The 25996-nt window shown below is 41.7% G+C and overlaps 1 protein-coding gene and 1 long non-coding RNA gene across 2 annotated transcripts in view; one reads left to right on the top strand and one right to left on the bottom strand.

The window, feature by feature from the left end:
* The window catches only part of LOC123506097 (potassium/sodium hyperpolarization-activated cyclic nucleotide-gated channel 3-like), a 927743-nt gene that overhangs the window by 161475 nt on the left and 740272 nt on the right, over positions 1-25996 (top strand). The window lies entirely within an intron of this gene.
* The window catches only part of LOC123506100, a 312418-nt gene continuing 301928 nt past the window's right edge, over positions 15507-25996 (bottom strand). The window contains exon 5 of the long non-coding RNA XR_006675343.1: positions 15507-15553. This is a non-coding gene — a long non-coding RNA (uncharacterized LOC123506100). The remainder of the gene's footprint in view (positions 15554-25996) is intronic.

The following is a 25996-nucleotide window of genomic DNA, read 5'->3' on the forward strand; positions in this document are numbered from 1 at the left end:
AACACTAGCAATAAGCCTCGGCAGCTTCTGAGTTCTAAAACCATCACGCAACATCACATGTTTGTCCACACCAAAATTCATTGTCGAGGCTTTCACTACTCTGACTGGTCCACTCATCGGTACATTACGTGTGTAGACCGTTAGAATATCTGTTATCTGTGTGAACAGCACCTATTCACTTTTTTCTCCAAGGTTGTGGAACAGACACTCAGACACTCGGTAAAGAGGTTGTTGTCAGTACCTCGAACGTCTGAGTCATCAAAAACACTTGTTAGTCCCGAGAAAGGCTTTGTCATGTTCGGGACATTTGTTTTGCATCTATCATACATGTGTCTTATGGGTTTCTTCCTTCCTATCACGGTACTCTGGCCGGTATTCAGAAACGCTTCCGTCACTCATCACAACTATTTTCTAAGGACACAAAAATAATCAGTCGTTTTCTCTACAATTCTTCTATTGATAATGTCGATGTCTTACGGATATGCCACTATGAACGTAGAAAAAAAACCCGACATTTAGAATCCGTAAAACTTCAACTACAGTTTCTTTTAATGTAATCGAGATGCGGACAGAAATGTTTCAGAATCTAAGTGTCTCTTTATTTATATTCCATAGTGATGATAACACACAGGGTACATTAGACAAGGCGTCACCCACTCCCCGCCTCTCTCGTGCACTCCCATCCCACACACACACACACATCATTTACACTCTTAACCCTGTCGGCCACCAGATTGAGAGCAACGAATAAAGAATTAGATAAGGAAAATAGAAAAGAAATCAATCACGATAATCAGGATAATATAGAAAAAAGTAAATGAGAAAGGGAGAAATTATAATAGTAAATAAAACATCTCTCACAAACAAAAATGGGTAAAGTCAGTAAGAAGGAAACGTGTGATGAAAGAGGAAGTGAAGGAGAGGAAAAAAAATGAAAAATGAGAGAAAATGTGAAGGAATGGAAAAAAAAGGATTCATCAGACACTTTTCCTTTTCATGAGAGAGAGAGAGAGAGAGAGAGAGAGAGAGAGAGAGAGAGAGAGAGAGAGAGAGAGAGAGAGAGAGAGAGAGAGAGAGAGAGAGAGAGAGAGAGAGAGAGAGAGAGAGAGAGAGAGATAGTGTGTGTGTGTGTCTCGTGCACGTTGGCAATTTCTGAAGTTAAGAAAATGAGACAAGGGAAATGAGGAGAGAGAAAAGAAAAGAAGAAGAAAAGAAGAAAAAGAACAACAACAACAACAACAAGTACAAGAAGAAGAAAAAAGAAAAAAAAAAAAAAGAAGAAGAAGAAGAAGAAGAAGAAGAAGAAGAAGAAGAAGAAGAAGAAGAAGAAGAAGAAGAAGAAGAAGAAGAAGAAGAAGAAGAAGAAGAAGAAGAAGAAGAAGAAGAAGAAGAAGAAGAAGAAGAAGAAGAAGAAGAAGAAGAAGAAGAAGAAGAAGAAGAAGAAGAAGAAGAAGAAGAAGAAGAAGAAGAAGAAGAAGAAGAAGAAGAAGAAGAAGAAGAAGAAGAAGAAGAAGAAGAAGAAGAAGAAGAAGAAGAAGAAGAAGAAGAAGAAGAAGAAGAAGAAGAAGAAGAAGAAGAAGAAGAAGAAGAAGAAGAAGAAGAAGAAGAAGAAGAAGAAGAAGAAGAAGAAGAAGAAGAAGAAGAAGAAGAAGAAGAAGAAGAAGAAGAAGAAGAAGAAGAAGAAGAAGAAGAAGAAGAAGAAGAAGAAGAAGAAGAAGAAGAAGAAGAAGAAGAAGAAGAAGAAGAAGAAGAAGAAGAAGAAGAAGAAGAAGAAGAAGAAGAAGAAGAAGAAGAAGAAGAAGAAGAAGAAGAAGAAGAAGAAGAAGAAGAAGAAGAAGAAGAAGAAGAAGAAGAAGAAGAAGAAGAAGAAGAAGAAGAAGAAGAAGAAGAAGAAGAAGAAGAAGAAGAAGAAGAAGAAGAAGAAGAAGAAGAAGAAGAAGAAGAAGAAGAAGAAGAAGAAGAAGAAGAAGAAGAAGAAGAAGAAGAAGAAGAAGAAGAAGAAGAAGAAGAAGAAGAAGAAGAAGAAGAAGAAGAAGAAGAAGAAGAAGAAGAAGAAGAAGAAAAAAGAAGAAAAAAGAAGAAGAAAAAGAAGAAGAAGAAAGAAAGAAAAGGCAAAAATAATAAGAAGAAAAGAAAAGAAAAGAGAAGATGAAGTAGAAGAAGAAAAAGAAGAAGAAGAAGAACAATAACAATAACAACAACAACAACAACAACAACAAGCGGTAGAAGACCAAGAACAAAAAAAAAAAAACAAGAAGAGCAAGAAGGCAATAACGACAATGAAGAAAAGAAGAAAAGAACACAGAAGTTGAAGAAGATTAAACTGAAAAATATAACATGAATAAAAAAAGACAACAATAACAACAAGGAAGAACTAGAAGTAGAACAACAACAACTACTACTACAAAACAACAATTACAGCAATAACAACAATAAAACAACAGCAGATACAACAACAACAGCAACAATATAATGGATTTAACAAAGAGGAAAAAGCAATGACGAGAACGTAGAAGATGAACAACAAGAACAACAACAAGTAGAGGAAGATGTCGAAGAAGTAGACAGAAGCGTTTCTCCGCCACCATCCAGCACCGTGAGGGCAGGGTGAGAAGCCCTTCACAGCCTGGCTTCCTCCTTCCCTGCGGCACACTACGGATTAATTGCAACTTTAAGGCAACTTCTGAACGAAAAAAAGGTAAAAAAAAAAAAAAAACGTGGAAGAAAAGAAGCCACCCACGCTGGTGGTTGTTCCCTTTCTAAATTATTACCCCTAGCCTTACATTCCCTGTGACAAACACCTTTAAGAAAGACGAGGACACAGAGAATAAAATGATGATAAGAAAGATGTATTGCGACTTATTCATATCAACGTCATGTAATGAGAAAAGTAGAGACTTGTTACATTTCCGTTAATGGCTTACTTCCTGACATTTTCCTTTTCTTCTTCCTCATTCTCCTTTATTTCACACAATAGTGCATTCTTGCTCTCCAATCCAGTCAAAGATGTCATGTATTTTGATATGGATTCCAGTTATTTTTCTCTTTCTTTTTGCTTATCTAGTCTATGAAGAATTTGGCACTGAGGCGTCAGCGCAAATTTGTCTCATCCCCTAAACTGCTAACTCTGTACAGGGATCTTATCCGCCCATGTATGGAGTCCTTTTCCCAGGGGATGGGGGCGTTTAAGGTGGATTCCACTCATACTGTTTTCTTAGATAGGATGGAATCAAAACCTATTCATCTTATCATTTCTTCTCCTCTGACTAACTGTCTTCAGCCTCTTTCTCATATCGATGCAATCTTCTACCCCTATCTTAATGCTAACTGCTCTTCTGATCTTGCTAACTACATGCCTTCTCTCCTCCCGTTGCTTCGCTGCACAAGACTTTCTTCTTCCTCTCACCTCTATTTTGTCCAAGTCTTTAAAGTAAGACTTAACCAGTACTGTCAATCATTCATACCTACCTGTCTGTGGTAAACTCTAGAACTTGCTGCCTGTGTCTGTATTTCCTACTTCCTATGACTTGACTTCATTGAAGAGAGAGGGTTTAAGACATTTATCCCTTTATTTTGGCGAGCTCTCTCGGACCTGCATTGAAACTGGTACATAAGCTTTATTTTTTAAACTTTCTGTTACTCTTGGTCAGATTTTCCCTTTTACATAAAAGAATATCTGTACTTCCATTTTATTTCCTGCTTTTTCATATTTTGATGGCCACTTTTTTATGTTATTGCTGTCTTCAAGTCTCTTCTTTATATATATATATATATATATATATATATATATATATATATATATATATATATATATATATATATATATATATATATATATATATATATATATATATATATATATATATTTTTTTTTTTTCATTAAGACTGGTACTTAACTCAACGTTGGCTATTTTTTAATAAGTTTTCTCATAGTGTTTTATTCTCTTTAGTGAGTATGTTGTTGATTTCCCCGTAGGTTATCATCTTCGCCAGATCGCGATTTCGGGTCCTGGACCCTTCTTCACTGGCTATGGAGGGTCCAGGACTGGAAATCACGATCTGGCGAAAATGATAACCTACTGGAAAATCAACACCATACTCACTAAAAAGAATAAAACACTACCTTAGACAGAAAAAGTGCTTATTAAAAGAAAATAGCCAACGCTGAGTTGAGTATCACATTTAATGAAACATCTTTAAGAGAGCATCTCTTGCCCACCTATACTATACACACACACACACTCTCTCTCTCTCTCTCTCTATATATATATATATATATATATATATATATATATATATATATATATATATATATATATATATATATATATATATATATATATATATATATATATATATATATATATATATGAATTTGAAGTATACTTTCATTGCTGTTTTATTGGTTATCTTGCAGTTGTTTTATTCCCTTTACCTTACATAAATCTAAAGCATCTCTTTTATGTAAGAGAGGAAAGCTAGCCAAAGGCAATATAAGACGAAAAAAAAAATCCTCTTAGTTACCAGTCATCTTGCAGGTCCAAGAGTGCTAGCCCCACCACCCCCTTAAAAAAAAAAAGGAGAAATGTCTTGAAACTTCCTTCTTAAATGAAGTCAAGTCATAAGAAGTTGGAAATACAGACACAGACAAGGAATTCCAGAGTTTACCAAAGTCAGATATGAATAAGAGTACTGGTTAACTCTTGCTTTAGAGAGGTGGGCAGAGTAAAGGTGAGAGGAAGAAGAAAGGGTTGTGCAGCGAGGCCACTGGAGGATGGGAGGAAAGCAGTTAGCAAGATCAGAAGAGTAGTTTTGCATGAAAATAGCGATAGAAAATAGCAAGGGATGCAACATGCTAGCGGTGAGACAGAGGCTGAAGGCAGTCAGTCAGAGGAGAGGAATTGATAAGACGAAAAATTTTCAGTGTGAGTGGAGCCAATCATACATGTGAAGAGTACTCCATACATGGGATTCATTGGGGCTTTATCAATTTTCAGTTTCTTTTTTATATCACACAAGTTAGTAAAACATTGAAGTTTTTATGTGGATTATATTCCGTATGATCGGTAGGAAAAGTTTCAAAGTATTTACCTCTCGGGCTATAAACTCAAACCCCCGTAGACGAAGATAAAAGTATAAGAGTATATAGCAGCATAAGAGACTATGACTGATCAATGTTTTAACAAGCTGGCGGACCGACGCGTTGTGTTAAAGGTTCACTTTTGTGTATTCCTTCCCAGTTTGCACAGAGGAGTAATCCACGTTGATCATTTAGCTAATCAGTATTAAATATTTCTTTAAGTCGCGAACACATTTTTCCTTTATCGATTAATCAAAACTGCAATGGATTGTTCTGGATTTTTCCACCCGTAGTTTTCATTATTGTCCACACAGGAATATGAAGAGGATATTACAAGGGTATATAGAAGAAAAGGATTAGATACAAACATACCGTATAATATCACTAAATACATTGCAATAGTTAAACTTACTTAAGGGTTGAACATTAATGGTGCAAGAAGTGGAGGACGTCAATGTGAATACTGATTGACAGACAGACAGACAATAAGGAAAACAGACAAAAAGAAACATAAAGACAGATAAAAAGAATAAACAAGCACAAAAAATAGCAAAGAGGGATCAGACATATAAAAAAAGACAGAAGCACACAGAAACACACACACACAGAAACACACACACACACACACACACACACACACACACACACACACACACACACACACACACTCCTTGAAGTCCGTGTGTGCAGTGCAGGAGACAAGACCAACGCGAGGAGTGGCGAGGGAGTCTTGGAGAGGATGCCTTGGGGACGGTGGTGTGTCGTCTCGCTTCACCGTGTTTACAACCAGCCATCTGTCGGCTCTTGGCACCTCTTCCGCCCAGGGAACGGTGCCAAGCGTCAGGCCAAGGTGGGGGGAGGGAAAGGGAAAGTGAGAAGGTGAAGGGGAGCCATTCTGTTATAAGAAGGAAGGCAAGCACGAGGAGACAGGAAGGTAGGAAGGAAGGAAAGAAAGAAGGAAGGAAGGAGGAAGCAGGAAGGAGTGTGATGGACGTCTATACTTATTCATCATCTTTCCCTGACAGCGCCAACATTTTAAGTAGGGTGAAGGTGAAGAAGGGCGAGGCTGAGTGACTGGTGTGTCAGAGTGAAGGAACTGTGTAAGGGAGTGAAAAAGCGCGAATGAGATGTTGCGTCAGGTAAAGGAGTGAATGGGTGGAATGGTGGTGCGAATGGAGTGTGTAACGTATGGAATGTTTGAAAAGGATGATTGACATTGCCTGGAGTGAAGAGTGAGGTGAAATGAGTGGCTTTTGAAGAGTGAAGGAGTGACTTACTGAAGTGATTAAGAGGGAGAGGTGTGTGTCAAGGAGTGCAGGAGTGACACGGAGAAGACTGTGTAGAAATTTTACAAGAACGTTATGATTGGCGAAGGACTGGTACATTAGAGTGAACAGACTATGTGGAGTGGGAGAGTGGGAGTAGGTTGTGAGCTGAACAAAGTACTGGAATGCTGTGAGGTAATGGAGCAGCGTCCGGTTAACAATAAAGTTATAGAAGACATGGTATTTTTTTTACTCAAGCGAGAGAAAAGAGAGGGGGAGTAGGCGTTAGAAAATAGAATCTATGCATGGGAGGAGAAAGCGGATATAACAAGAAGGGACGTGTGTGGGAGACGTGAAGCGGATGAGATGAAAGAAGGACGTGAAAAGTACCACGGTTACATAACGGATGCTTCCTCTTAGTACCACGACTACTGTTAAACGCCTCTGGTTGAAAGTACAGGTTTATAAGAGCTTTCCTACGTTTCTATTGGAAGATTAACAAGATTACTAACAAGAAAAATACTTAAGAGATATTCTTTATGGCCTTTGAAAACAACCGTAATGAAAGAGGAAAGCGTTTTTTTTTTTTTAATCAAATACAAACCAACGTCTTATCAACCTCGTCTGCGTTGCCATCGCTAAATTCTTCTTGGAGGTGAAAGGTTCTCGCGACTGTTTTGCGTCATTGGTTATACCGTGTTCCCTCACGAGCTGATTATAGTACCTCTTTGATCATAGTTTTCTGAGTGGTTGTTATGCTGTAGCCAGATGAGTAAGTGAATATATGATACCATGTGTGTGTGTGTGTGTGTGTGTGTGTGTGTGTGTGTGTGTGTGTGTGTGTGTGTGTGTGTGTGTGTGTGTGTGTGAGTGTGTGTGTGTGTATTTCACTATTTGATCTGCTGCAGTCTCTGACGAGACAGCCAGACGTTACCCTACGGAACGAGCTCAGAGCTCATTATTTCCGATCTTCGGATAGGTCTGAGACCAGGCAAACAATACACACCGGGACAACAAGGTCACAACTTCTCGATTTACATCCCGTACCTACTCACTGCTAGGTGAACAAGGGCTACACGTGAAAGGAGACACCCAAATATCTCCACCCGGCCGGGGAATCGAACCCCGGTCCTCTGGCTTGTGTGTGTGTGTGTGTGTGTGTGTGTGTGTGTGTGTGTGTGTGTGTGTGTGTGTGTGTGTGTGTGTGTGCCCGCCACAGGTTTCTCTATTTTTGGTTTGAATAGTCTCTTGTTCTCAGCAATTACACAAAGTGATGTCGAGTACTACGTAGTGAAGGCAGTGACAGCACTAATCCTGGAAATGTTATTGACAACACACCAACCTTTACTTACCTCACTCAACACAGACTAACTCAATACACGCATACGCCTACATACAACACATGCTCCTTATACCTTAACCAAACATTATACATAGCAGTGCAATGAAATCTCTATATAAAAAAAAAATGTGTATGTAATAATTTTGTGCGATATTATGTCATATGTTAGAAAAGAAAATAACGGAATTTGAAAGGATATTTTTCTATTAATTACAAAAGGAAAAGAGAATATCAAAGGGAATGTGTGTGTGTGTGTGTGTGTGTGTGTGTGTGTGTGTGTGTGTGTGTGTGTGTGTGTGTGTGTGTGTGTGTGTGTGTGTGTGTGTGGATGTACGTATTCAATTCAGTTCACAGTCTTCTGCTGGTCACGCAGCCAGTCTTCCCCATTACAGAGCGAGTTCAGAGCTCATAGACCGATCTTCGGATAGGACTGAGATCACACCACATTCCACACACCGGGAAAGCGAGGCCACAGCCCTTAGAGTTACATCCCATACTTATTTATTACTAGATGGACACGGCCTACACATTAAGAGGCTTGCCCATTTGCTTCGCCGCGTCCGGGAGTCGAACCCGGGCCCTCTTGGTTGTGAGACGAGTGTGCTAACCACTACACTACTCGGTATGTGTGTGCGTGCCTGCGCGCTGTCGCGTGCCGGCATCAGTTACTTTGTCAAACACAGAGAAGGCAATAATACCAATAACACCATTTTATCGCTTATACAGCAACCACTAATAGGTAGCAAGTGACTCGGATACTGACTGAAGGCAAAAGAGAATCCGGGGGAGTGATTTTTGGAGACTGACAGAAAGGTGGGTGGAGGGACAGCGGGGAAACAATAAGGATAACTAAGGGAGATGGGGAGACCAGATGGCGGTGAAATGGAAGGTAGATTCTGGGAAGTGGAGGAGGGGAGAGAGAAAAAGGAAACTGGCGGTGGACTACGAGGGGAGGTGGGCGCCAGAGGGAAGTGGGGAAGAGGACTAGGAGAGTGTACAGTTACTTTGAAAAATTGAACTTGCTCACTGCTCCATATTGTCCTCTAGAAAAGACGGGGGAGGGGGGAGGAGGATGGGGATGAGGAGGCGGGACAGTGGACGAAGGGACAAAGGTTGCAGTGTCTGGCCTCCCACTACCACTAGCCAAGACGCTCGCCTGTGTCCTCTGTCCACCCCTTGTCTGTGTCCCGGTCAGCCTGCCGGCCTCTTGTGCCTCGTGCCCTCTCAACTTTCCCTTTCCAAGTCTTCCAAACTTCAAAACCCCGCAGATCCTAACTTCCCTCTCTTTCTCAGGACATCCCTCCTACACTCTGACTTTGTGCTCGCCTCCCCCCCCCCAGCTCTCTCTCTCTCTCTCTCTCTCTCTCTCTCTCTCTCTCTCTCTCTCAAAGACGTCTCTTTCCTCTCTTCATTTAACGCCAGTCTCGCAATATGTTGTCTGGGAAGTGCCGCTGTACGTCCATCCGAGGTTCCAAGTGTAATAAAGGAGTTAAACTTTTGCTGTCCCTGCCTACCAGCTCCAGGCCTCACGTGCGCCACATTACCCGGTCAGTTATCTCCGCGTTACATGCCCGTCGAGCGTTGAATCTTCTGCTAGGGTTCGACGTGCGGGTGTTTATCAGATTTGACTCCCCTGAGAGGGTTTGGTACACTGGTTTACTTACTGGTGGTGGTGGAGAAGCCAAGGGTAGAGAGAAGGTGGGTCAGGTTTCCACAGATTGATAGTTCCCTTTTCCGCTGGACGCCTCTAAAAGTTCCCATGAATAACGCGGAGGGGGGGGGGTAGTATCGCCTTCGTTGTGAACCTGCAACACATGGATGATGGTAGGTAGTGGGGCTACTCTCTTCCTTACTCCCTGTTGCTTTGTAATGCTCCTCACTTTTACCACCATCGAGTTGAGCTTGTTTATTGTCTGCGTTTTTACCCTTGTCTGTTTTCGTTTCCTCTTCCTTCTCGTCGCTTCGTCAGATTCCTAGTATAAATAGCTTTATAAATTGCATGTGGATAAGTTTTTAATGTTTTGACAAAAAAAAATATATCTACACGTACCGCTGTGTCACTATAGCAGCTGATGATACGCTGTCCTGCCCCAGGGATTGCAATGCGAGTAAGTGATATCCAGTTGTGTTATTTCATTATTACAACACAGAATATTACAAAACACGTATACAAGTACTTGCGTTGAAATTGTTTATTACCGTTACTGTTTGTACAACAACAACTACTACTACTACTACCACTACAATTACTAAAGGTATTAGTACTGCTACCACTTCTACTACTACTACTACTATACTACTACTACCATACTACTACAACTACTAGTCTACTGCTACTATACTATTGTTTACTACTACTACTACTACTACTACCAGCACCAGCACTACTACTACTACTACTACTACTACTACTACTACTACTACTACTACTACTACTATTACTAATGGTACTACTACCGCTACTACTACTACTACTACTGGTAGTACACTATTACAACTACTATTACTACTGCTACTACTACTACTACTACTACTACTACTACTACTACTACTACTACTACTACTACTACTACTACTACCACCTCTACCACTACAACTATCATATTACAATGAAAATACCACAATCTCTCTCTCTCTCTCTCTCTCTCTCTCTCTCTCTCTCTCTCTCTCTCTCTCTCTCTCTCTCTCTCTCTGCCTGTGAAGGCTGAGCTGTGACCTTTGTGCTTGCTAAATAAGTTAGGATAAAGAGCAAGCGTCTATATATAGGAGCTTCGATTGCTGATAATACAACAGCTACACACACACACACCGCGTAGTGTAGTGGTTAGCACGCTCGACTCACAATCGAGAGGGCCTGGTTCGAGTCCCGGGGCGGCGAGGCAAATGGGCAAGCCTCTAAATGTGTAGCACCTGTTCACCTAGCAGTAAATAGGTACGGGCTGTAACTCGAGGGGTTGTGGCCTCGCTTTCCCGGTGTGTGGAGTGTGTTGTGGTCTTAGTCCTACCCGAAGATCGGTCTATGAGCTCTGAACTTCCTCCGTAATGGGGAAGACTGGCTGGGTGACCAGTGGGCAACCGAGGTGAATTACACACACACACACACACACACACACACACACACACACACACACACACACACACACACACACACACACACACACACATTCCATACCCAACCAATACTCCTGATTGTAAGACAGCAGAAAAGCAATACCAGGAGAGAGAGAGAGAGAGAGAGAGAGAGAGAGAGAGAGAGAGAGAGAGAGAGAGAGAGAGAATTAAATTGTCTCCAGAATCTCTGGTGGGCAAGTCCTCGTAAAGAAAGAATCCAAACTTAACATTGGTGTCGGCGCAGACTTAAGGCTTCAAATAAACAAACTGAAAATGAAGTTTCTAGACAAATAAACAAAGAAAGTGCGTTAAAGTAAATCTTAATAAATGAGTATTTGAAGGAGGAGGAGGAAGAGGAAGAGGAGGAAGAGGAGGAGGTGGAGGGGAGGGGAAGGGAGAGAGAGGAACAGACGAATATTCTACCTTATTCTATCTCACTTGTTCTTATTTTATATTTTAATATATTTTTTGTATGTGTTTATGTAATTTGTCTTTTAATTTACAGTTTCCAGGTTGGCTTTGAGATAGGAGGTATCCCAAAAAGTATCCCTTTAGCCCATAAATTCCCGTGAAAACCCCACATGGTATAAAAAAAGCTGCATAAAGTTAATCTCTATTTTTATCCTATTTTTTTTTTTTTTTTTACTTCTCAAGGGACAAGCAAAGGGTATAAAAACAACAACAACAAATCTTCCCTGTTATCTGTTCCCTAAAAACATTAAGAAAAGACAAAAAGCAATGTATTCTTTCCACCTGTGCGTGCTTGAAGGGAACGTATATCAACTGCTTAGTTCTCATGTACAAAGCAAACGGCACAAGAGCAAGATTCCCAAACTTTGCTACGTGCACGCAGATCTAAAGGATTCTGACGGAAGCAAAACGAATCGATTTCATGTAACGGACTGATACATCCCTCTTAAACAGCCGTTTGTGTGTGTGTGTGTGTGTGTGTGTGTGTGTGTGTGTGTGTGTGTGTGTGTGTGAATCTATCTCCAGGCAAGTGAAGTAGGATTGAGCAACAGCAGTAGCAGTACTCCCACTGCTTACCACCACCACTACTGCCAGAGGACGGAGGGGTTGCTGCACTCTTCGACCTCCCCGACGTGACGCTCAGCTGGACTTGCCAGTGAATCGATACCCTTTGTCAATTAGCGAAGTTACGTTCAAACTCAAGAGGTGCTGTTGTGGTGCTGGAGGCCAGGAGACGGCACTTTACAATAATTGCCAACTTAACGTCATTTTTCTTGTTCTTTCTGTGTTACCCTGTCATAAAATTCAGATGAAACATACCCTACATGCACTTTTCTATACAAACACTATTTATTCCCCGTTCGAAGAATATATATTTAGTTGAGCGTTGTGATCGGGACGCTTGTTACCGCCCAGCCGATCCCTGCCGCGTCGATAGAGGCTTCACCGTGCATACCGAGCAAAGGCCGCGAGGTATTGCTGGGTGTGGTCTGCAGGTCTGTTCAGCTTAAGAGGCTTGGAAAGGTTTACGTATATGCATCGTGTGTTTTTTCGGAGAGAGAGAGAGAGAGAGAGAGAGAGAGAGAGAGAGAGAGAGAGAGAGAGAGAGAGAGAGAGAGAGAGAGAGAGAGAGAGAGAGAGAGAGAGAGAGAGAGAGAGAGAGAGAGAGAGAGTGTGTGTGTGTGTGTGTGTGTGTGTGTGTGTGTGTGTGTGTGTGTGTGTGTGTGTGTGTGTGTGTGTGTGTGTGTGTGTGTGTGTGTGTGTGTGTGTGTGTGTGTGTGTGTGTGTGTGTGTGTGTGTGTGTGTGTGTGTGTGTGTGTGTGTGTGTGTGTGTGTGTGTGTGTGTGTGTGTGTGTGTGTGTGTGTGTGTGTGTGTCTCTCTCTCTCTCTCTCTCTCACACACACACACACACACACACACACACACACACACACACCGCGTAGTGTAGTGGTTAGCACGCTCGACTCACAATCGAGAGGGTCCGGATTCGAGTCCCGGAAAGCGGCGAGGCAAATGGGCAAGCCTCTTAATGTGTGGCCCCTGTTCACCTAGCAGTAAATAGGTACGGGATGTAACTCTAGGGGTTGTGGCCTCGCTTTCCCGGTGTGTGGAGTGTGTTGTGGTCTCAGTCCTACCAGAAGATCGGTCTATGAGCTCTGAGCTCGCTCCGGAATGGTGAAGACTGACTGGGTGACCAGCAGACGACCGTGGTGAATTACAAACACACACACACACACACACACACACACACACACACACACACACACACACACACACGTTCGGGGCTTCAGGTTACAAATTCCTCTCAGTCCAGATACCAAGGCTTGTTGTCACAGAGAAGGTGTGGCAAAGAGAGCGAAGAAAGGGTAAGATTGGGGGCCGCGGATGACAGGGAGGGAGGGGAGGTCATCGCATGGAGGGCACCTGTCAATACTATATCTTCGATTTTTTTTTTTTTTTTGTGATGTAAATAAAGTCCCATCAGGTGAAGCTGGCTACAGGCACTAGTGTATCCTGTGTCATCATAAACATTTATTTGAATGCATGTTTGTTTCATCAGAATACATTGCGACACTAGTTAGATAATGGATGGAGTGCGGCGCGTAAATGTCAAGGCGGAGCAGCGCTGTGTTGTGCTCGCGGAAAGAACAGCGAACACAGCTCCCCGCGGCAAGTCCTCGCGCGTCCCAATCGCGAGCAGCGCAGTCCTGTCCAACAGTACAGAACTCGCAGCGTGCGCGACCACTAACTCGCAGCGCCATGGCGCGGTCTGCCTCAATCCTTGATTAATGTTGCATCCTGACCAGCGGCCAGTGTGACGCGTCTCACCGCTGAAACCAAGAGAAGAAACACATTCCCCGCAGGACTAACAGACAATGATGTAGAGCCGTGGACATTTGTGTTCGTGGAAACTTTAAGACATGTGGAGAAGCATCAGCTCTGCGACTAGGATGAGCGAGGACCTCTGAGGCGACATGACACCTGGGGACCGCCTCTCTGTGTCCCCCGTCAGGCGACCCCGCCGGCCCCGCAGGTACGTAGGTCCACCTTCTCAGGTATCACCCAAAAATTTTACCACGCATTTTTCAGTCTTACTGCTCCCTTTCAGGAAAATGAAAGAAAAAAAAATTTCGAGGAAAAATCTCAGCCTATCTTATCAAATTTCACTGAAGCAACTTATCGTACGCACAACTCTTTATAGTCTAAATGAAAAATGAGAACATTATGGATTTCTGTTAAAAAAGTTAACTCGGTGTCCACTTCACCCTACAAACACCTGGCACTCGCGGTAACCTAGTAGTGTTAGCATAGCCACTCTGTGCCATGGGACACTAAGGTCAATGAGGCTGAAGCCGGCAGAAACGGCACGAGCGGCCTAGACCACCCGAGCAGTGACGGTAAGGAGAGACTGAGAGTAGACATTGTGGTGACCTATGTGTGGAAAGGTTTGATAGGCCGCTCCGTGATGGAGGCATTGAGGTCGATATCGATTAAGAATATGAGTCACCCTGAGCTATTCCACCTGCTGATATGAGAACCTGACTCACCTCCCTGACATTCTGATGCACTTCTTTCAGTGTCTCCTCCTCCTCCTTCTCCTCCTCCTCCTCCTCCTCCTCCCGCCAGGTGGAGTTCTCTTGTAGGAACGTTCCGTTCAGTCAGCCACAAAAAAGTTGATTAATCCACGAGTGTCGACGAGTACCGTTTTGAATGTCATTAACTTTTCAGAGGACGGAAACAACTTTTAATGATGTGTTTAAAAAATAAATTATCTCCACTGCGTGCCCACGGCTTGGCTTTTTAAATTAAAAGAAACTTCATATACGCGGACGCAAGCACGGACCAGGAAGCGCACAGCAAATGACGTAATAATTAACACAATGAGGGAATTGCCGGCGAATATTAATCACTTACGCAACATTCGTAATTAGGTATAGTGTTCAAGTTACCAGATAAATGTTGGATAATGAGATAAGACTTGATATCTCTTACTTGACATTCCGAAGCTTCTAGACGCGTGCCGCTACAGTAAACCCTTGAGTCCTGAACATTCCTAAACCGCCGGCCTAAAAACGTCAATAAAGCGATCCCCGACCAATCCAGTTTCCAATACCCTACAGTCCATTCCCCTGTCTCCTTAACAACCCCATAGCAGCTCTCCATCCCCCTTTCCCCCATCCCCCCACCTAACGTACGCCACTCTCACCTCATAAGTAATCAACCTGAAAATTAAACCTAACAAACTTTCCATGGATATGATTACTTACTCTAAATCCAGCTGCTGGTGATTAATTAGGCGATTAACTTACCATCTGCCAAATTAGTTGCCGAAAACGTGGGTGAAGAATAGCGTGAATGGAGGAAAATGAATTACATTGAACGTTGTCTTGCTTATCATACATCCAAGAACATTTCTATATTTTCGAAAATTGTTTGGTCACCTTATCTATAAATTGCTTGTCGAAGATGCAAATGAAAAAAAAAAAAAATGACACGAGTGAAGGAAAAGATGAAGCATAGAACGTCCAAACAAATGCATACTTTTCTCGCTCTAATTAATTGCGTGAGTAACTTAACTGTGAATTGTTGTCGGCAAGGTAGGAAAAGAATGACATGCACTACTTTAAAAGAGTATTACATGAAGCGTGCTCTTTCTTGCAGCTTCTCTTAATTTTTTTGTTTTATTCTTCACGAACCCTCAAACACCAGGGCTCCGCCACGTGTACACTAGCACCAGTCTGTTTTGTATCTCTGATTCCCTTGGATACTGAGTCATCTTCTGTCTGGGAATGTGGAAAAAGAGAGATCGTAGTAAGAGATAAGACTGCAAAAATGCAATTCAGCAAACAAGAAACAGATTTTTATAATTTAAAAGTTAATGAAATAAAGTATAGCGTTAACATTCTTATTAATATATCATTCTTTTCTCCTTTGATTACATTTTCTGCACAGGTTTCTTTAATTGTTGTGTAGCCTAAAAAACACGGTAACATTTTATTTCCTCTCTATGTCCGTGCAAACAGTTTTGACAGTACTTTGAATATCGACATAAAACGATCATCCTTTTCCAGTACACAAATAAATACTATTTTCTACACACACCAAAAAAATTACAATGTTTTGCCACATATCCTTAATATCTTACCTTATACGTACACACACACACACACACACACACACACACACACACACACACACACACACACACACACACACTAACCGAAAGAAACAACTAATCAATCTGAATAATTTATGTGTTAGGACCCCAGTGGTGATCGTGACGTTCCCCGCAGCATGATTAGTGAGGCGTGAGTGAAGCAGTGATGCACACCTGCTTCGGGAAACGTGATTCGTCTGTCTCATCTCTCATGCGTGACACTGAGCTGATTATATTCTTGCTAAAACTGGTTAATGTGATGGTGATTATGGTGCGGATGATGGTGGTGGTAAGGGATGAGGAGAAAAATAAAGAAGACAGGGCTAGAGGAAGCAGAAGGTGAAAATGATGAGGATATTAGACCAACGAGAATGAAAATTGATGATTGTGATGATATGGGGAGTAATGGTGACAATGGCGTTGGAGGATGAAGAAGAGGAGGAAAATAAGTAAAGAAGAGAATGACGAGGATTAGGAAGAAAAAACAAGCAAACAAAACCATTAAAAATTGTTAACACCAACGCAACAAAGGCAAAGCGAACAAGAATGACACGAAGAATGATAACAACGATAACATCAATTCTTTCAGTCTTCATATGTCTTCCCACGTGATCGGTGCAGCGAAGGAACAGAAAACGAGGGAGTCTTTCACTAAACTCCCGTATCCATACCTGTGTGTGTCATATACTGTCATTTGTTTCTTTGTTACGTGCGTCATTAGGGAAGAATAGTTGAAATATACTTAATCACTCCGACAACATAAGATTGAAAAGAATATAGTTGAATTTAATGCTATCAATCGTAAAGTGTATCAAAGACAATTAGCGGGAGATATGATTGTTCGGTCACTGAGAAGGATTAGTTGAAACATATGTATTTGACAAATCGAACAACACACACACACACACACACACACACACACACACACACACAAAAAAAAAAAAAAGAAGAAAAATAAATGAAAAGAGTCAAATGAAAGGTTATATTTCGTAGATAAATGCAGAGCTAGTCATTGAAGAAAAATGAGTTGAAAGTTATTTTCTAACATAAGATACATCACAAAATCGAAATCAATAAAGTCCAAACTTCAGACAAATGTAAAGTTTATCACTGGGACAGGCAGAGAGAAATGTAGATGATTAATACCTTCCCTCAATTTAACTTCATTATTGTTACTGCTTTCTTTTTTCTTTGGCAGGCAGACACATAATTTTCATATACGTTTATGTCTGTCTCATATATTGTCTACATTCTCTCTCTCTCTCTCTCTCTCTCTCTCTCTCTCTCTCTCTCTCTCTCTCTCTATTTTTCTATTTCTTTTGTTCTTCCTGTGCTTTTCTTCTTCTACTTCTTATTAATGTTCGTCTCCCTTCATCAACTTCCTCCATATCACTTCTTTGATCTTTCTCTTTTTTTCTTCCTTCTACACCTCTCCCTTCCTCTCCACATCACTATATTCAAACTCAATACTGGCCTGTTAATGCGAAAAAAAAATAAAATGAGAGTCGAACATGAAAATATTTAAAAAGTCTAAATCTCAAAAATTTCCACGTGTTCTTGTCGTTTTTGTGTCTGGTATCGAGTTGCTCCTCACCAACGCATCGATCTGGTCCGTCATGTGAGCGGCCCAGTATTTCTAAACTCAAAAGAGAGAGAGAAAGGCTGAGTCCATTTGCTTTCATGGTTTCATTGTATATATTTTCGACTTGGTGGTATAACTATGGTGGTGGTGGTGGTGGTGGTGGTGGTAGTGGTGGTGGTAGTGGTGGTGGTATTGGTAGTTGTAGAAACAGAATTACCAGAATAGTACAGACTATAATGAAGGAAAAGAGAAAGAAGAAAAAAAGAAGAAGAAGAAGAAGAAGAAGTTAAAGAAGTTAAAGAAGAAGAAGAAAAAGAAGAAGAAGAAGAAGAAAGAAGAAGAAGAAGAAGATGATGATGATGATGATGATGATGGTGATGATGATAATGATGGCTGATGATGAAAAAGAAAAGAAGAAAAGGAAGAAGAGGAAGCTGAAAAAAAAGAACAAAGAAACAAGAGCAGCAACAATTACATCAACAACGACATCCAATCCAACACAACACAACACGCAACATAACACAGCGGGTAGGTTTCTTCCTTGCTCCGCCACTTGCAACACTCCCAGGAGGCTGCGGGGCGTGGCAGAGGCTGGGGCTTCGGTGCTGTGGCATTTGCGGGACGGGGAGAGGCAGCGGGCAGTGGCGGCGGCAGGGAGTGAGTGAAGGTTCCCCTGAATTAATAATGCTGTGTCTGATGACGTCAGGCGGGCGTCGGGGTGGGAGGAGGAGAGCCATCGGGTTGTTTGTCATCGGTATTTTGACACGACGAGAATGACCCCAGGGAGCGAGTGTTGCTGGGGAAGTGAGGGGAGAGGTGAGGGTGAGGGTGGTGCGATGGGGCAGGATGCAGGAGGGTTGGGGGGTTTATTGAATACTGGCCATTGGTAATCCATCGGTAGATAATGACGTCATGAGTGACACTGGTGGGTGTGGCCCGTCTCCTGGTGTTCTTGCTGCTGCTGAAGACGATGACGCCGCCATCACCAAGACACTTGCCTCACTCTTCTGTCATCACAACACTTTTTTTTCACTGACATTTACTTTCCTTAATCACAAAGCATCATGATTTTTTTTTTATCAACTTTGCATTATATTAGCTGAAAATTGGAAAATATTTTTTTCTTTCTGTTATGTAGTGGTAGAGATTTTGTGCAGTGTGTATTGCTGCTTCAGTGAAAGGATTAACACCACTATTGTCAACCACCATTTCCAGAGTTTGCACCATCATTAAAACTCCACGCCGCCGCCGCCACCACCACCAGCGCCGCTACTCCCCCGCCCCTCACCAACCCATCAGCACCAACATGCTAAAGATAACCACAACACCACGACCACCATCACCACCTCCACCACGCAAAGCTCATTCCCACCTTGATCAATAAAGGCATCGAGTAAGCAGAGCACGTAACCTTCGTAGGGAAAAATGAAGCTACACATACACAGACACATACGGATGCGCGCGTACACACACACACACACACACACACACACACACACACACACACACACACACACACACACACACACACACACACACACACATGGTAAACAGACAGAAGGGGAAAGATGAATGACCTTCACGACTCCATTACTGAAAAAGAACAAAGACATGCTCAGAACTTGGATCAAAACACGAACAGACATGTCAGTTTGAAGTCAGCAGTTATTTTAAGAGGGAGAAAAGAAAGAGGAAGGGAAAGGAAGAGCGACATTCAGATGGGGACGAAAAGTAACCGAAATCAGAATGAAAATGAAATGATACCAGAACCCAAAGCCCTCATTTATAGAAGCCAGGCGCTTGTTGGCGGCTAAAAATAGAACCAGAATTTGAGAATCCAGAAAGAGAGCGAGCTGGGAGGGACGGAAGGATGCCGGTTTGGGTAAGAAGAGAGAGAGAGAGAGAGAGAGAGAGAGAGAGAGAGAGAGAGAGAGAGAGAGAGAGAGAGAGAGAGAGAGAGAGAGAGAGAGAGAGAGAGAGAGAGAGAGAGAGAGAGAGAGAGAGAGAGAGAGAGAGAGAGAGAGAGAGAGAGAGAGAGAAAAAAGAGGAAGGAAAGAGAAATAAAAAAAATAGAAAAGGGCAGTAAGAAAAAAATTTAGGAAAGGGAAAGATGGTAGATGGAGATGGAGAGAAATGGAGGATATAGGAGAAAAAGCAAGGGAAGAATGAGAGGTTACACAACATAGATGAAAGAATATACGTACAGAGAGAAGAGAGGAGATGGGAGGGGAGTGGAGGGGAGAGAGAGAGGAGTGGGGGGGCGATATCGTTTTTGGAACTCTTTACTGCGTTGTAGATGGAGCCAAGGAGGAGGAGGAGGAGGAGGAGGAGGAGGAGAAGGTGGTGGTGGTGGTAGTGGTGGTGAATAAGAGGAGACAAGAGGGATGGAGACTTTCTTTTGCGTCGCAGTAACCAGCCCGGTCAGAAAGAGAGAGAGAGAGAGAGAGAGAGAGAGAGAGAGAGAGAGAGAGAGAGAGAGAGATATATATATATCTATAGTGATCACAATTTTGCTAGTAATGGCCGTAGAAGTAATGGTTGTAATAACACTGATAGCTATGGCGGGAATGAATGAGAGCGGTTATGTGGTAGTGATAGTGATAATGGTAGTAGTAGTAGTAGTAGTAGTAGTAGTAGTAGTAGTAGTAGTAGTAGTAGTAGTAGTAGTAGTAGTAGTAGTAGTAGTGATGGTGGCGTTGGTAGTACTTGTTAATGCAGTTTGATTATAATAAGAGCGTCAAAAGAAAATCATGCAGACAAAAGGAGGAGGACCAGGATGAGTAGGAAGAGGAGAAGGAGGAGAAGGAAGCGGTGGCGACGGAGGAGGAGGAATGTGAGAAGAGGAAGAATAAAAGAAGAAGAAAATGATGACAATGATGACGATGAAGACTTAAAAGAAAGACAAAACCAGAGGAAAAATAGGCGTAAAAACACAAAAGAGAAAAAGAAAAGAAAAAAAAAACGAAAAAAAAACATGATATGCAAATGATAAAAAACAAACAGCAAAATATATCAAACAAAACTTATAATGCAAGCAAACAAGACAACAACACAAACACCACCACAAACACAACGCAAGGAAAAGAAGAAAAACGAGAGGAACCGTGAAGTGAGTGATCTCCTGAAGTCCATGGACGGATTCATGTGGCCGGCGGGACCGTGACACCTCGACACCCTGACACCTTCCCTTCCTTGGTGGGTAAGCAGAGGTGTTGGTTGCCCTGCCGCTCTCCACTCACCTGTTAACCTTCCTTCCTTGCTCCTGTCCGCCACCTCACCCCAGATGATTTACCAGGTGAGAGAGAGAGAGAGAGAGAGAGAGAGAGAGAGAGAGAGAGAGAGAGAGAGAGGGTGGGTGGGAGAAAGTGTGTCTGAGGAAAATAAGAATAGTTCATCTATACAATGTAATCTTGAGAGAGAGAGAGAGAGAGAGAGAGAGAGAGAGAGAGAGAGAGAGAGAGAGAGAGAGAGAGAGAGAGAGAGAGAGAGAGAGAGAGAGAGAGAGAGAGAGAGAGAGAGAGAGAGAGAGAAAGAAAGAAGTGAAAATGGAAAATGAGAAAGTTCAAATTCAATAAGTCGAGTGATGAGGGATGATTTTTACATAAACACACACACACACACACACACACACACACACACACACACACACACACACACACACACACACACATACCAGATAATCAATTGACTCTGCTCCCCTGTATTGTTTAACTGTTTTCTTGAAGGAGTGAGGCGAGGCTGATTGTTTTTGGCCTTCCTGTTGGCGACCTAGCTGACAAAATATACATAATAAAAGGGTAAACAAAATAATTAAGAAAAAAAAGATAATATAATGAAAACGAATGATTTGAAAAGGGAGATAAAAAGAGCAATAAACAAGCAAAGTAATGGATAATAAAAAAAAGATAAGAGAATGAGTGATAAACATGGAAATGGAAAGAATATACATAATAAAAAAAAAAAACATGGATATTCTAAAAGGAAAGGGAAAAAGATAAAACACAGATAGAAAACAAGAAGCAACTACGATAATTCATAAATCAGGGAAATGTAGAAAAGGAAATCAGAGAAAAGACAGACAACAAGAAAGATTTTCCCGCAGAAAACAACAACATGGAAACCACAAAATAAAATAAAAATGGAATAAAAATGAAAAAAAAAAAAAAATGAGTATGAAGTTTAGAAAAAAAGAAACATAAATAAAGGAACAGGACAACAATAGAAAAAAATATGAAAAAAAGATGCAGAAAAAGAAACAATGCAAATAAAAAAGAATATCCACACACACACACACACACACACACACACACACACACACACACACACACACACACACACACGCACATACACGTCATGACTAGCCTTAAAGATTGAGTAATAGTGCATTGATAGGAGAAGGATGAGGAGGACAAGAAGACGAAGGCTCACCACCCACCCACCTACCCAGATACACACACACGCACACACACACACACACACACACACACGTGCCGGAGTCTCATTGATCGTATGATGGAATGACGTGTGCTGATTCTGCTGAGTGAAATTGCTCCTGGTTGAAACTACTTAATCCCTCCCGTCTGCCTCTTCCCCTCTCTCTCTTTCTTTTCCTGGGAGAGGTGAGGGAGAAATTCTGGATACCCGACTCTGATTTCTGGGAAGGCTGTGATGGGGAATAGATAACGTGGAGGAAGGATGGCAGAGAAGGAGAAGGAGGAGGAGGAGGAGGAGGAAATATTGGTGGTGGCAGAGATGGTGGAGGTAGAGGAGGAGGAGAAGGAGAAGGGATACTTGAGGAGGAGGAGGAGGAGGAGGAGGAGGAGGAGGAGGAGGAGGAGGAGGAGGAGGAGGAGGAGGAGGAGGAGGAGGAGGAGGAGGAGGAAGAGGAGAGAGAGAGGGTAGGGAAAAACAAGAACAAAACAAGTACAAGAAAAACAAAAAACAATGATAAAAAGAAGAAGAAGATGAAGAAGAAGAAGAAGAACATGACCACCATCACCACTACCACCAACAACAACAAGACAAAAACAGAAGAAAAAAAAAAAAAAAAAAAAAAAAAAAAAATGAAAAATGTGCTTTATTCACGACGTATACCACACTAAATAAATAAACACCGCAGACTAATTCAAATCTACATCAAACCTACAAATTCCACTGAAATATTAATTAGAACACAGATTTATGGGAGAGAATGTAGTGTGTCCTTCAACATGATATAGAGTCTGCTTATGTATTTATAGCTGTCTTCCTTATTAAATAGTCACGCTTGTGTTTATCTGACTGTCTTTGTGCCTTTATGCATGTATGTATGTAAGTAGGCAGTGTTTACAAGTGCGTATTTTGCGAGCACATTATCAGACGAAGGTAAGAATTAAAAGGAATGAAGAGAAAGAAGGAGATATGGAACATGGAAAATAAATGGAAGTACTGGAAAGGGGGAGAGAGAGAGAGAGAGAGAGAGAGAGAGAGAGAGAGAGAGAGAGAGAGAGAGAGAGAGAGAGAGAGAGAGAGAGAGAGAGAGAGAGAGAGAGAGAGAGAGAGAGAGAGAGAGAGAGAGAGAGAGAGAGAGAGAGAGAGAGAGAGAGAGAGAGAGAGAGAGAGAGAGACCTTAAGCATGTCAGCAGGTTCAAGTTTGGGTCATAACGGATCAATATTCCGGCTGCCCATTCCACCACCTCCCTCCTCCTTCCTTCCCCTCCCTTCCTAATACTGGCTGACTCTTCATCCCCTTTTGCTCTTCCTCTCCACCCGTCCCCTCCACTTCCCTGCTCTTTCTAGTTCATCTATTCGTCTCTCTCTTTTCTCTTTACTTTGTTTTCATCTTCGTCTCATCTATCTGGAAGCTATCTTCAGTTTTTTTCTCCCTTTTTTATACCTCCATCTCATTTCTCCTCAAATTTTGCTGCTTCTCCCTCTCATTTCATTCCCTCTATCTTTTCATTTTCTATCCACTCTTTCTCTAATCTTCCTTCACTTTACCGTCTTACATTTTTTTCCCTGGTATCTCTCTCATCCTTTCCTTTAATTTACCGTTTCCTTTTGTCTCTTCCTTCTTTTATTTTTTACATGCATCCCTTCCCTCTCGCGTTCTGTAGGTACGTTTATCACCTCTCATTTCTCTGTCATTTTTCATTTTTTCCTACGTAATTTTTTTTCTCTCTCACCATATCTTTCTGTCCATCTGTTATCTCTCTTTTCGCTCTCTCTTATCTTCTCTCTCTCTCTCTCTCTCTCTCTCTCTCTCTCTCTCTCTCTCTCGTCTTTCACTCTCACCACTCACCCCTTCCCTGTTCCTTTATTATTTTCCGGTATATTTTTTGTAAACTCGTCTTTTTTCATCTCTATCCCATTTGCACTCTCTTACAGTTCACTCTCTTCCGTTTCATCCCATACTTTCTCTCTCTAGACTTTCCCTCTCATCACTCATTCATTCACTTTTTTATTTTTCCCTCTCTTTTTTATTGTCAGCCCCTTTCTCTCAATACCGCTTCCATTTTCACTCCCTCTCATTCCCTCTCACCTCCCTCTGTTATGCAATCCAAATTTTGTGGTTTGACATGTTCCTCTATCTCCACTTTCTGTTTTTACAAGCTTTAATCTCATTTTAACTTTTCCTTTTGTTCTTTTTCCCTGTTATGTACAGAAAAATGAATAAATAAAGAGAATTAATCTATCGTTTTTCAGCACAACTTCTTCGTCTCAATTAACTCTCCCTTCCGATGCTTTTGTTGGTGTTACTTTTTCACATTCATTGATTTATTTTTCTTCTTTGATTTTCTATGTTTTTTCCCTTTATTTGCGCAGTTTTTTTCCTTTCTTTTTTATTTTGTTTGATTTTTGTTAGCTTCCTGGCATTTTCATTGTTTTTCTACGGGTTTTCCTTCGTTTCTTTATTTTTTGTTTTAGTTTTTCTTTTCCTTGATTCACAGTCTATCTTCTCTTCATTGTCCTCCTCCTCTCCCTTGTTTTCCTCCTAATCCTCTTCCTTTTCCTTTTATAGTTCCTTCTTTTTGTCATCATTTTCCTCTATCACCACCATCTTCTCCTAATCCTCCTCTTCCTCGTTATCGTCCTCCTTCTCCTTTTCCTTCTCCTCCTCTTCCTCATCGTCCTCTTACTTTCTTTTTTCAGTTTCTCCTCGTCCTCGTCCTTCTTCTTCAGCTACTCTATCTTCACTCTCTCACTTATTCCCATCCGTACATTTTTTCTACAACACTCCATTTCCTCCTCTCATTCATTTCCTTACTAGTCTCCTCGTGCCAGTTCCCTCACCTTTCACCTTTCCCTTCCCTCTCGTTTTTCCCTCAGCAGCAAGGCATCTGGCGCTTCCACTACCACAGAACTCAGAGAAGTGTTATATAGACGCAGAGGTGATGGGGCTTGCTGATTTATTGTTCATTTTCCTTCGTTCCTTTCCTTTCCCTATTTCCCTTCGCGTTCTGATTACAAGAATGTACTCATGAGTCATCTTAAAGACAAGGGGTCATGTTTCTAAGCATTTCCTTGTATTGTTTCTCACTTTTCGCTGTCTTTATTGAGAGTTCTACCACATACAATCCTGGATTACCTCTCTATTTATTCACTCCTTAACTCCCCCAACGTGTCTCTCTCACTACCTTTTAATCACTCAACGCACATTCTCTTTAATTAATATCTAATACTGTCTTAGGCTCTACTAGTAATTACTGGAGTTTTCAAGTGTCTGTATGATATCAGTGATTGTCGAATAGTGATATGTATAACTGACAAAAGGAAAACTTAAGGTTTTTTTTTTCATAGTTGCTGGAAATTTTATACTTCACAACATTCTCGCACGTAGTAAACTGAACGGTAATGAGGTTTTCAAGGAAGTGTGTATTTTTCTTTTCTTTTATTTATACCATGTGGGCTTTTCCCGGGAATTTATGGGCTAAAGGGGATACTTTTTGGGTACCTCCTATCTCAAAGCCCACCCGCTAGGAAACCGTTGCCCCGAGTGAGGAAGCCCAACCTACACTTGGACCGTGGACAGGATTCGAACCCGTGCGCTTGGAGACCCCTCGGACCCCGAAGCACGCATGGTTCCACAACACTGTACCACAGCAACAAAAAATATGTATCACAGAAGTTATAACATCTAAGGACACACCTTTTTTTTTTTTTAACTACAAGTGGTCTTACTACACCTTAATTAAATCAACCTTCCTTCACACATAGTAAGAGTAACTTTTACATAACTCTCATTCAGTTAGCTTCAATCTGTATCACACTCGTTGTTCCCCTCCTTGTTGACTGGTCTATTCGAGGGGTCTCATCCTCTCCTGTCAGCCTCTGAGAGCGACATCCACACAAGGCTCACAAGCAGAGTGAAGTCAAAGGCCGCTCTGTTTGCCTCATCCGCTCCTTGCCCCTAAGTGACTACCTTCAGCCTTTTGCAGGAGGCGCCAGAGTTGCTTGTATTGGTAGTGCTCGTGCTATTTTTGGCTTTCCTCCTCTTCGCAACTTGGT

Source organism: Portunus trituberculatus, chromosome 19 (genome assembly GCF_017591435.1).
Source record: "Portunus trituberculatus isolate SZX2019 chromosome 19, ASM1759143v1, whole genome shotgun sequence".
NCBI lineage: Eukaryota > Metazoa > Arthropoda > Malacostraca > Decapoda > Portunidae > Portunus > Portunus trituberculatus.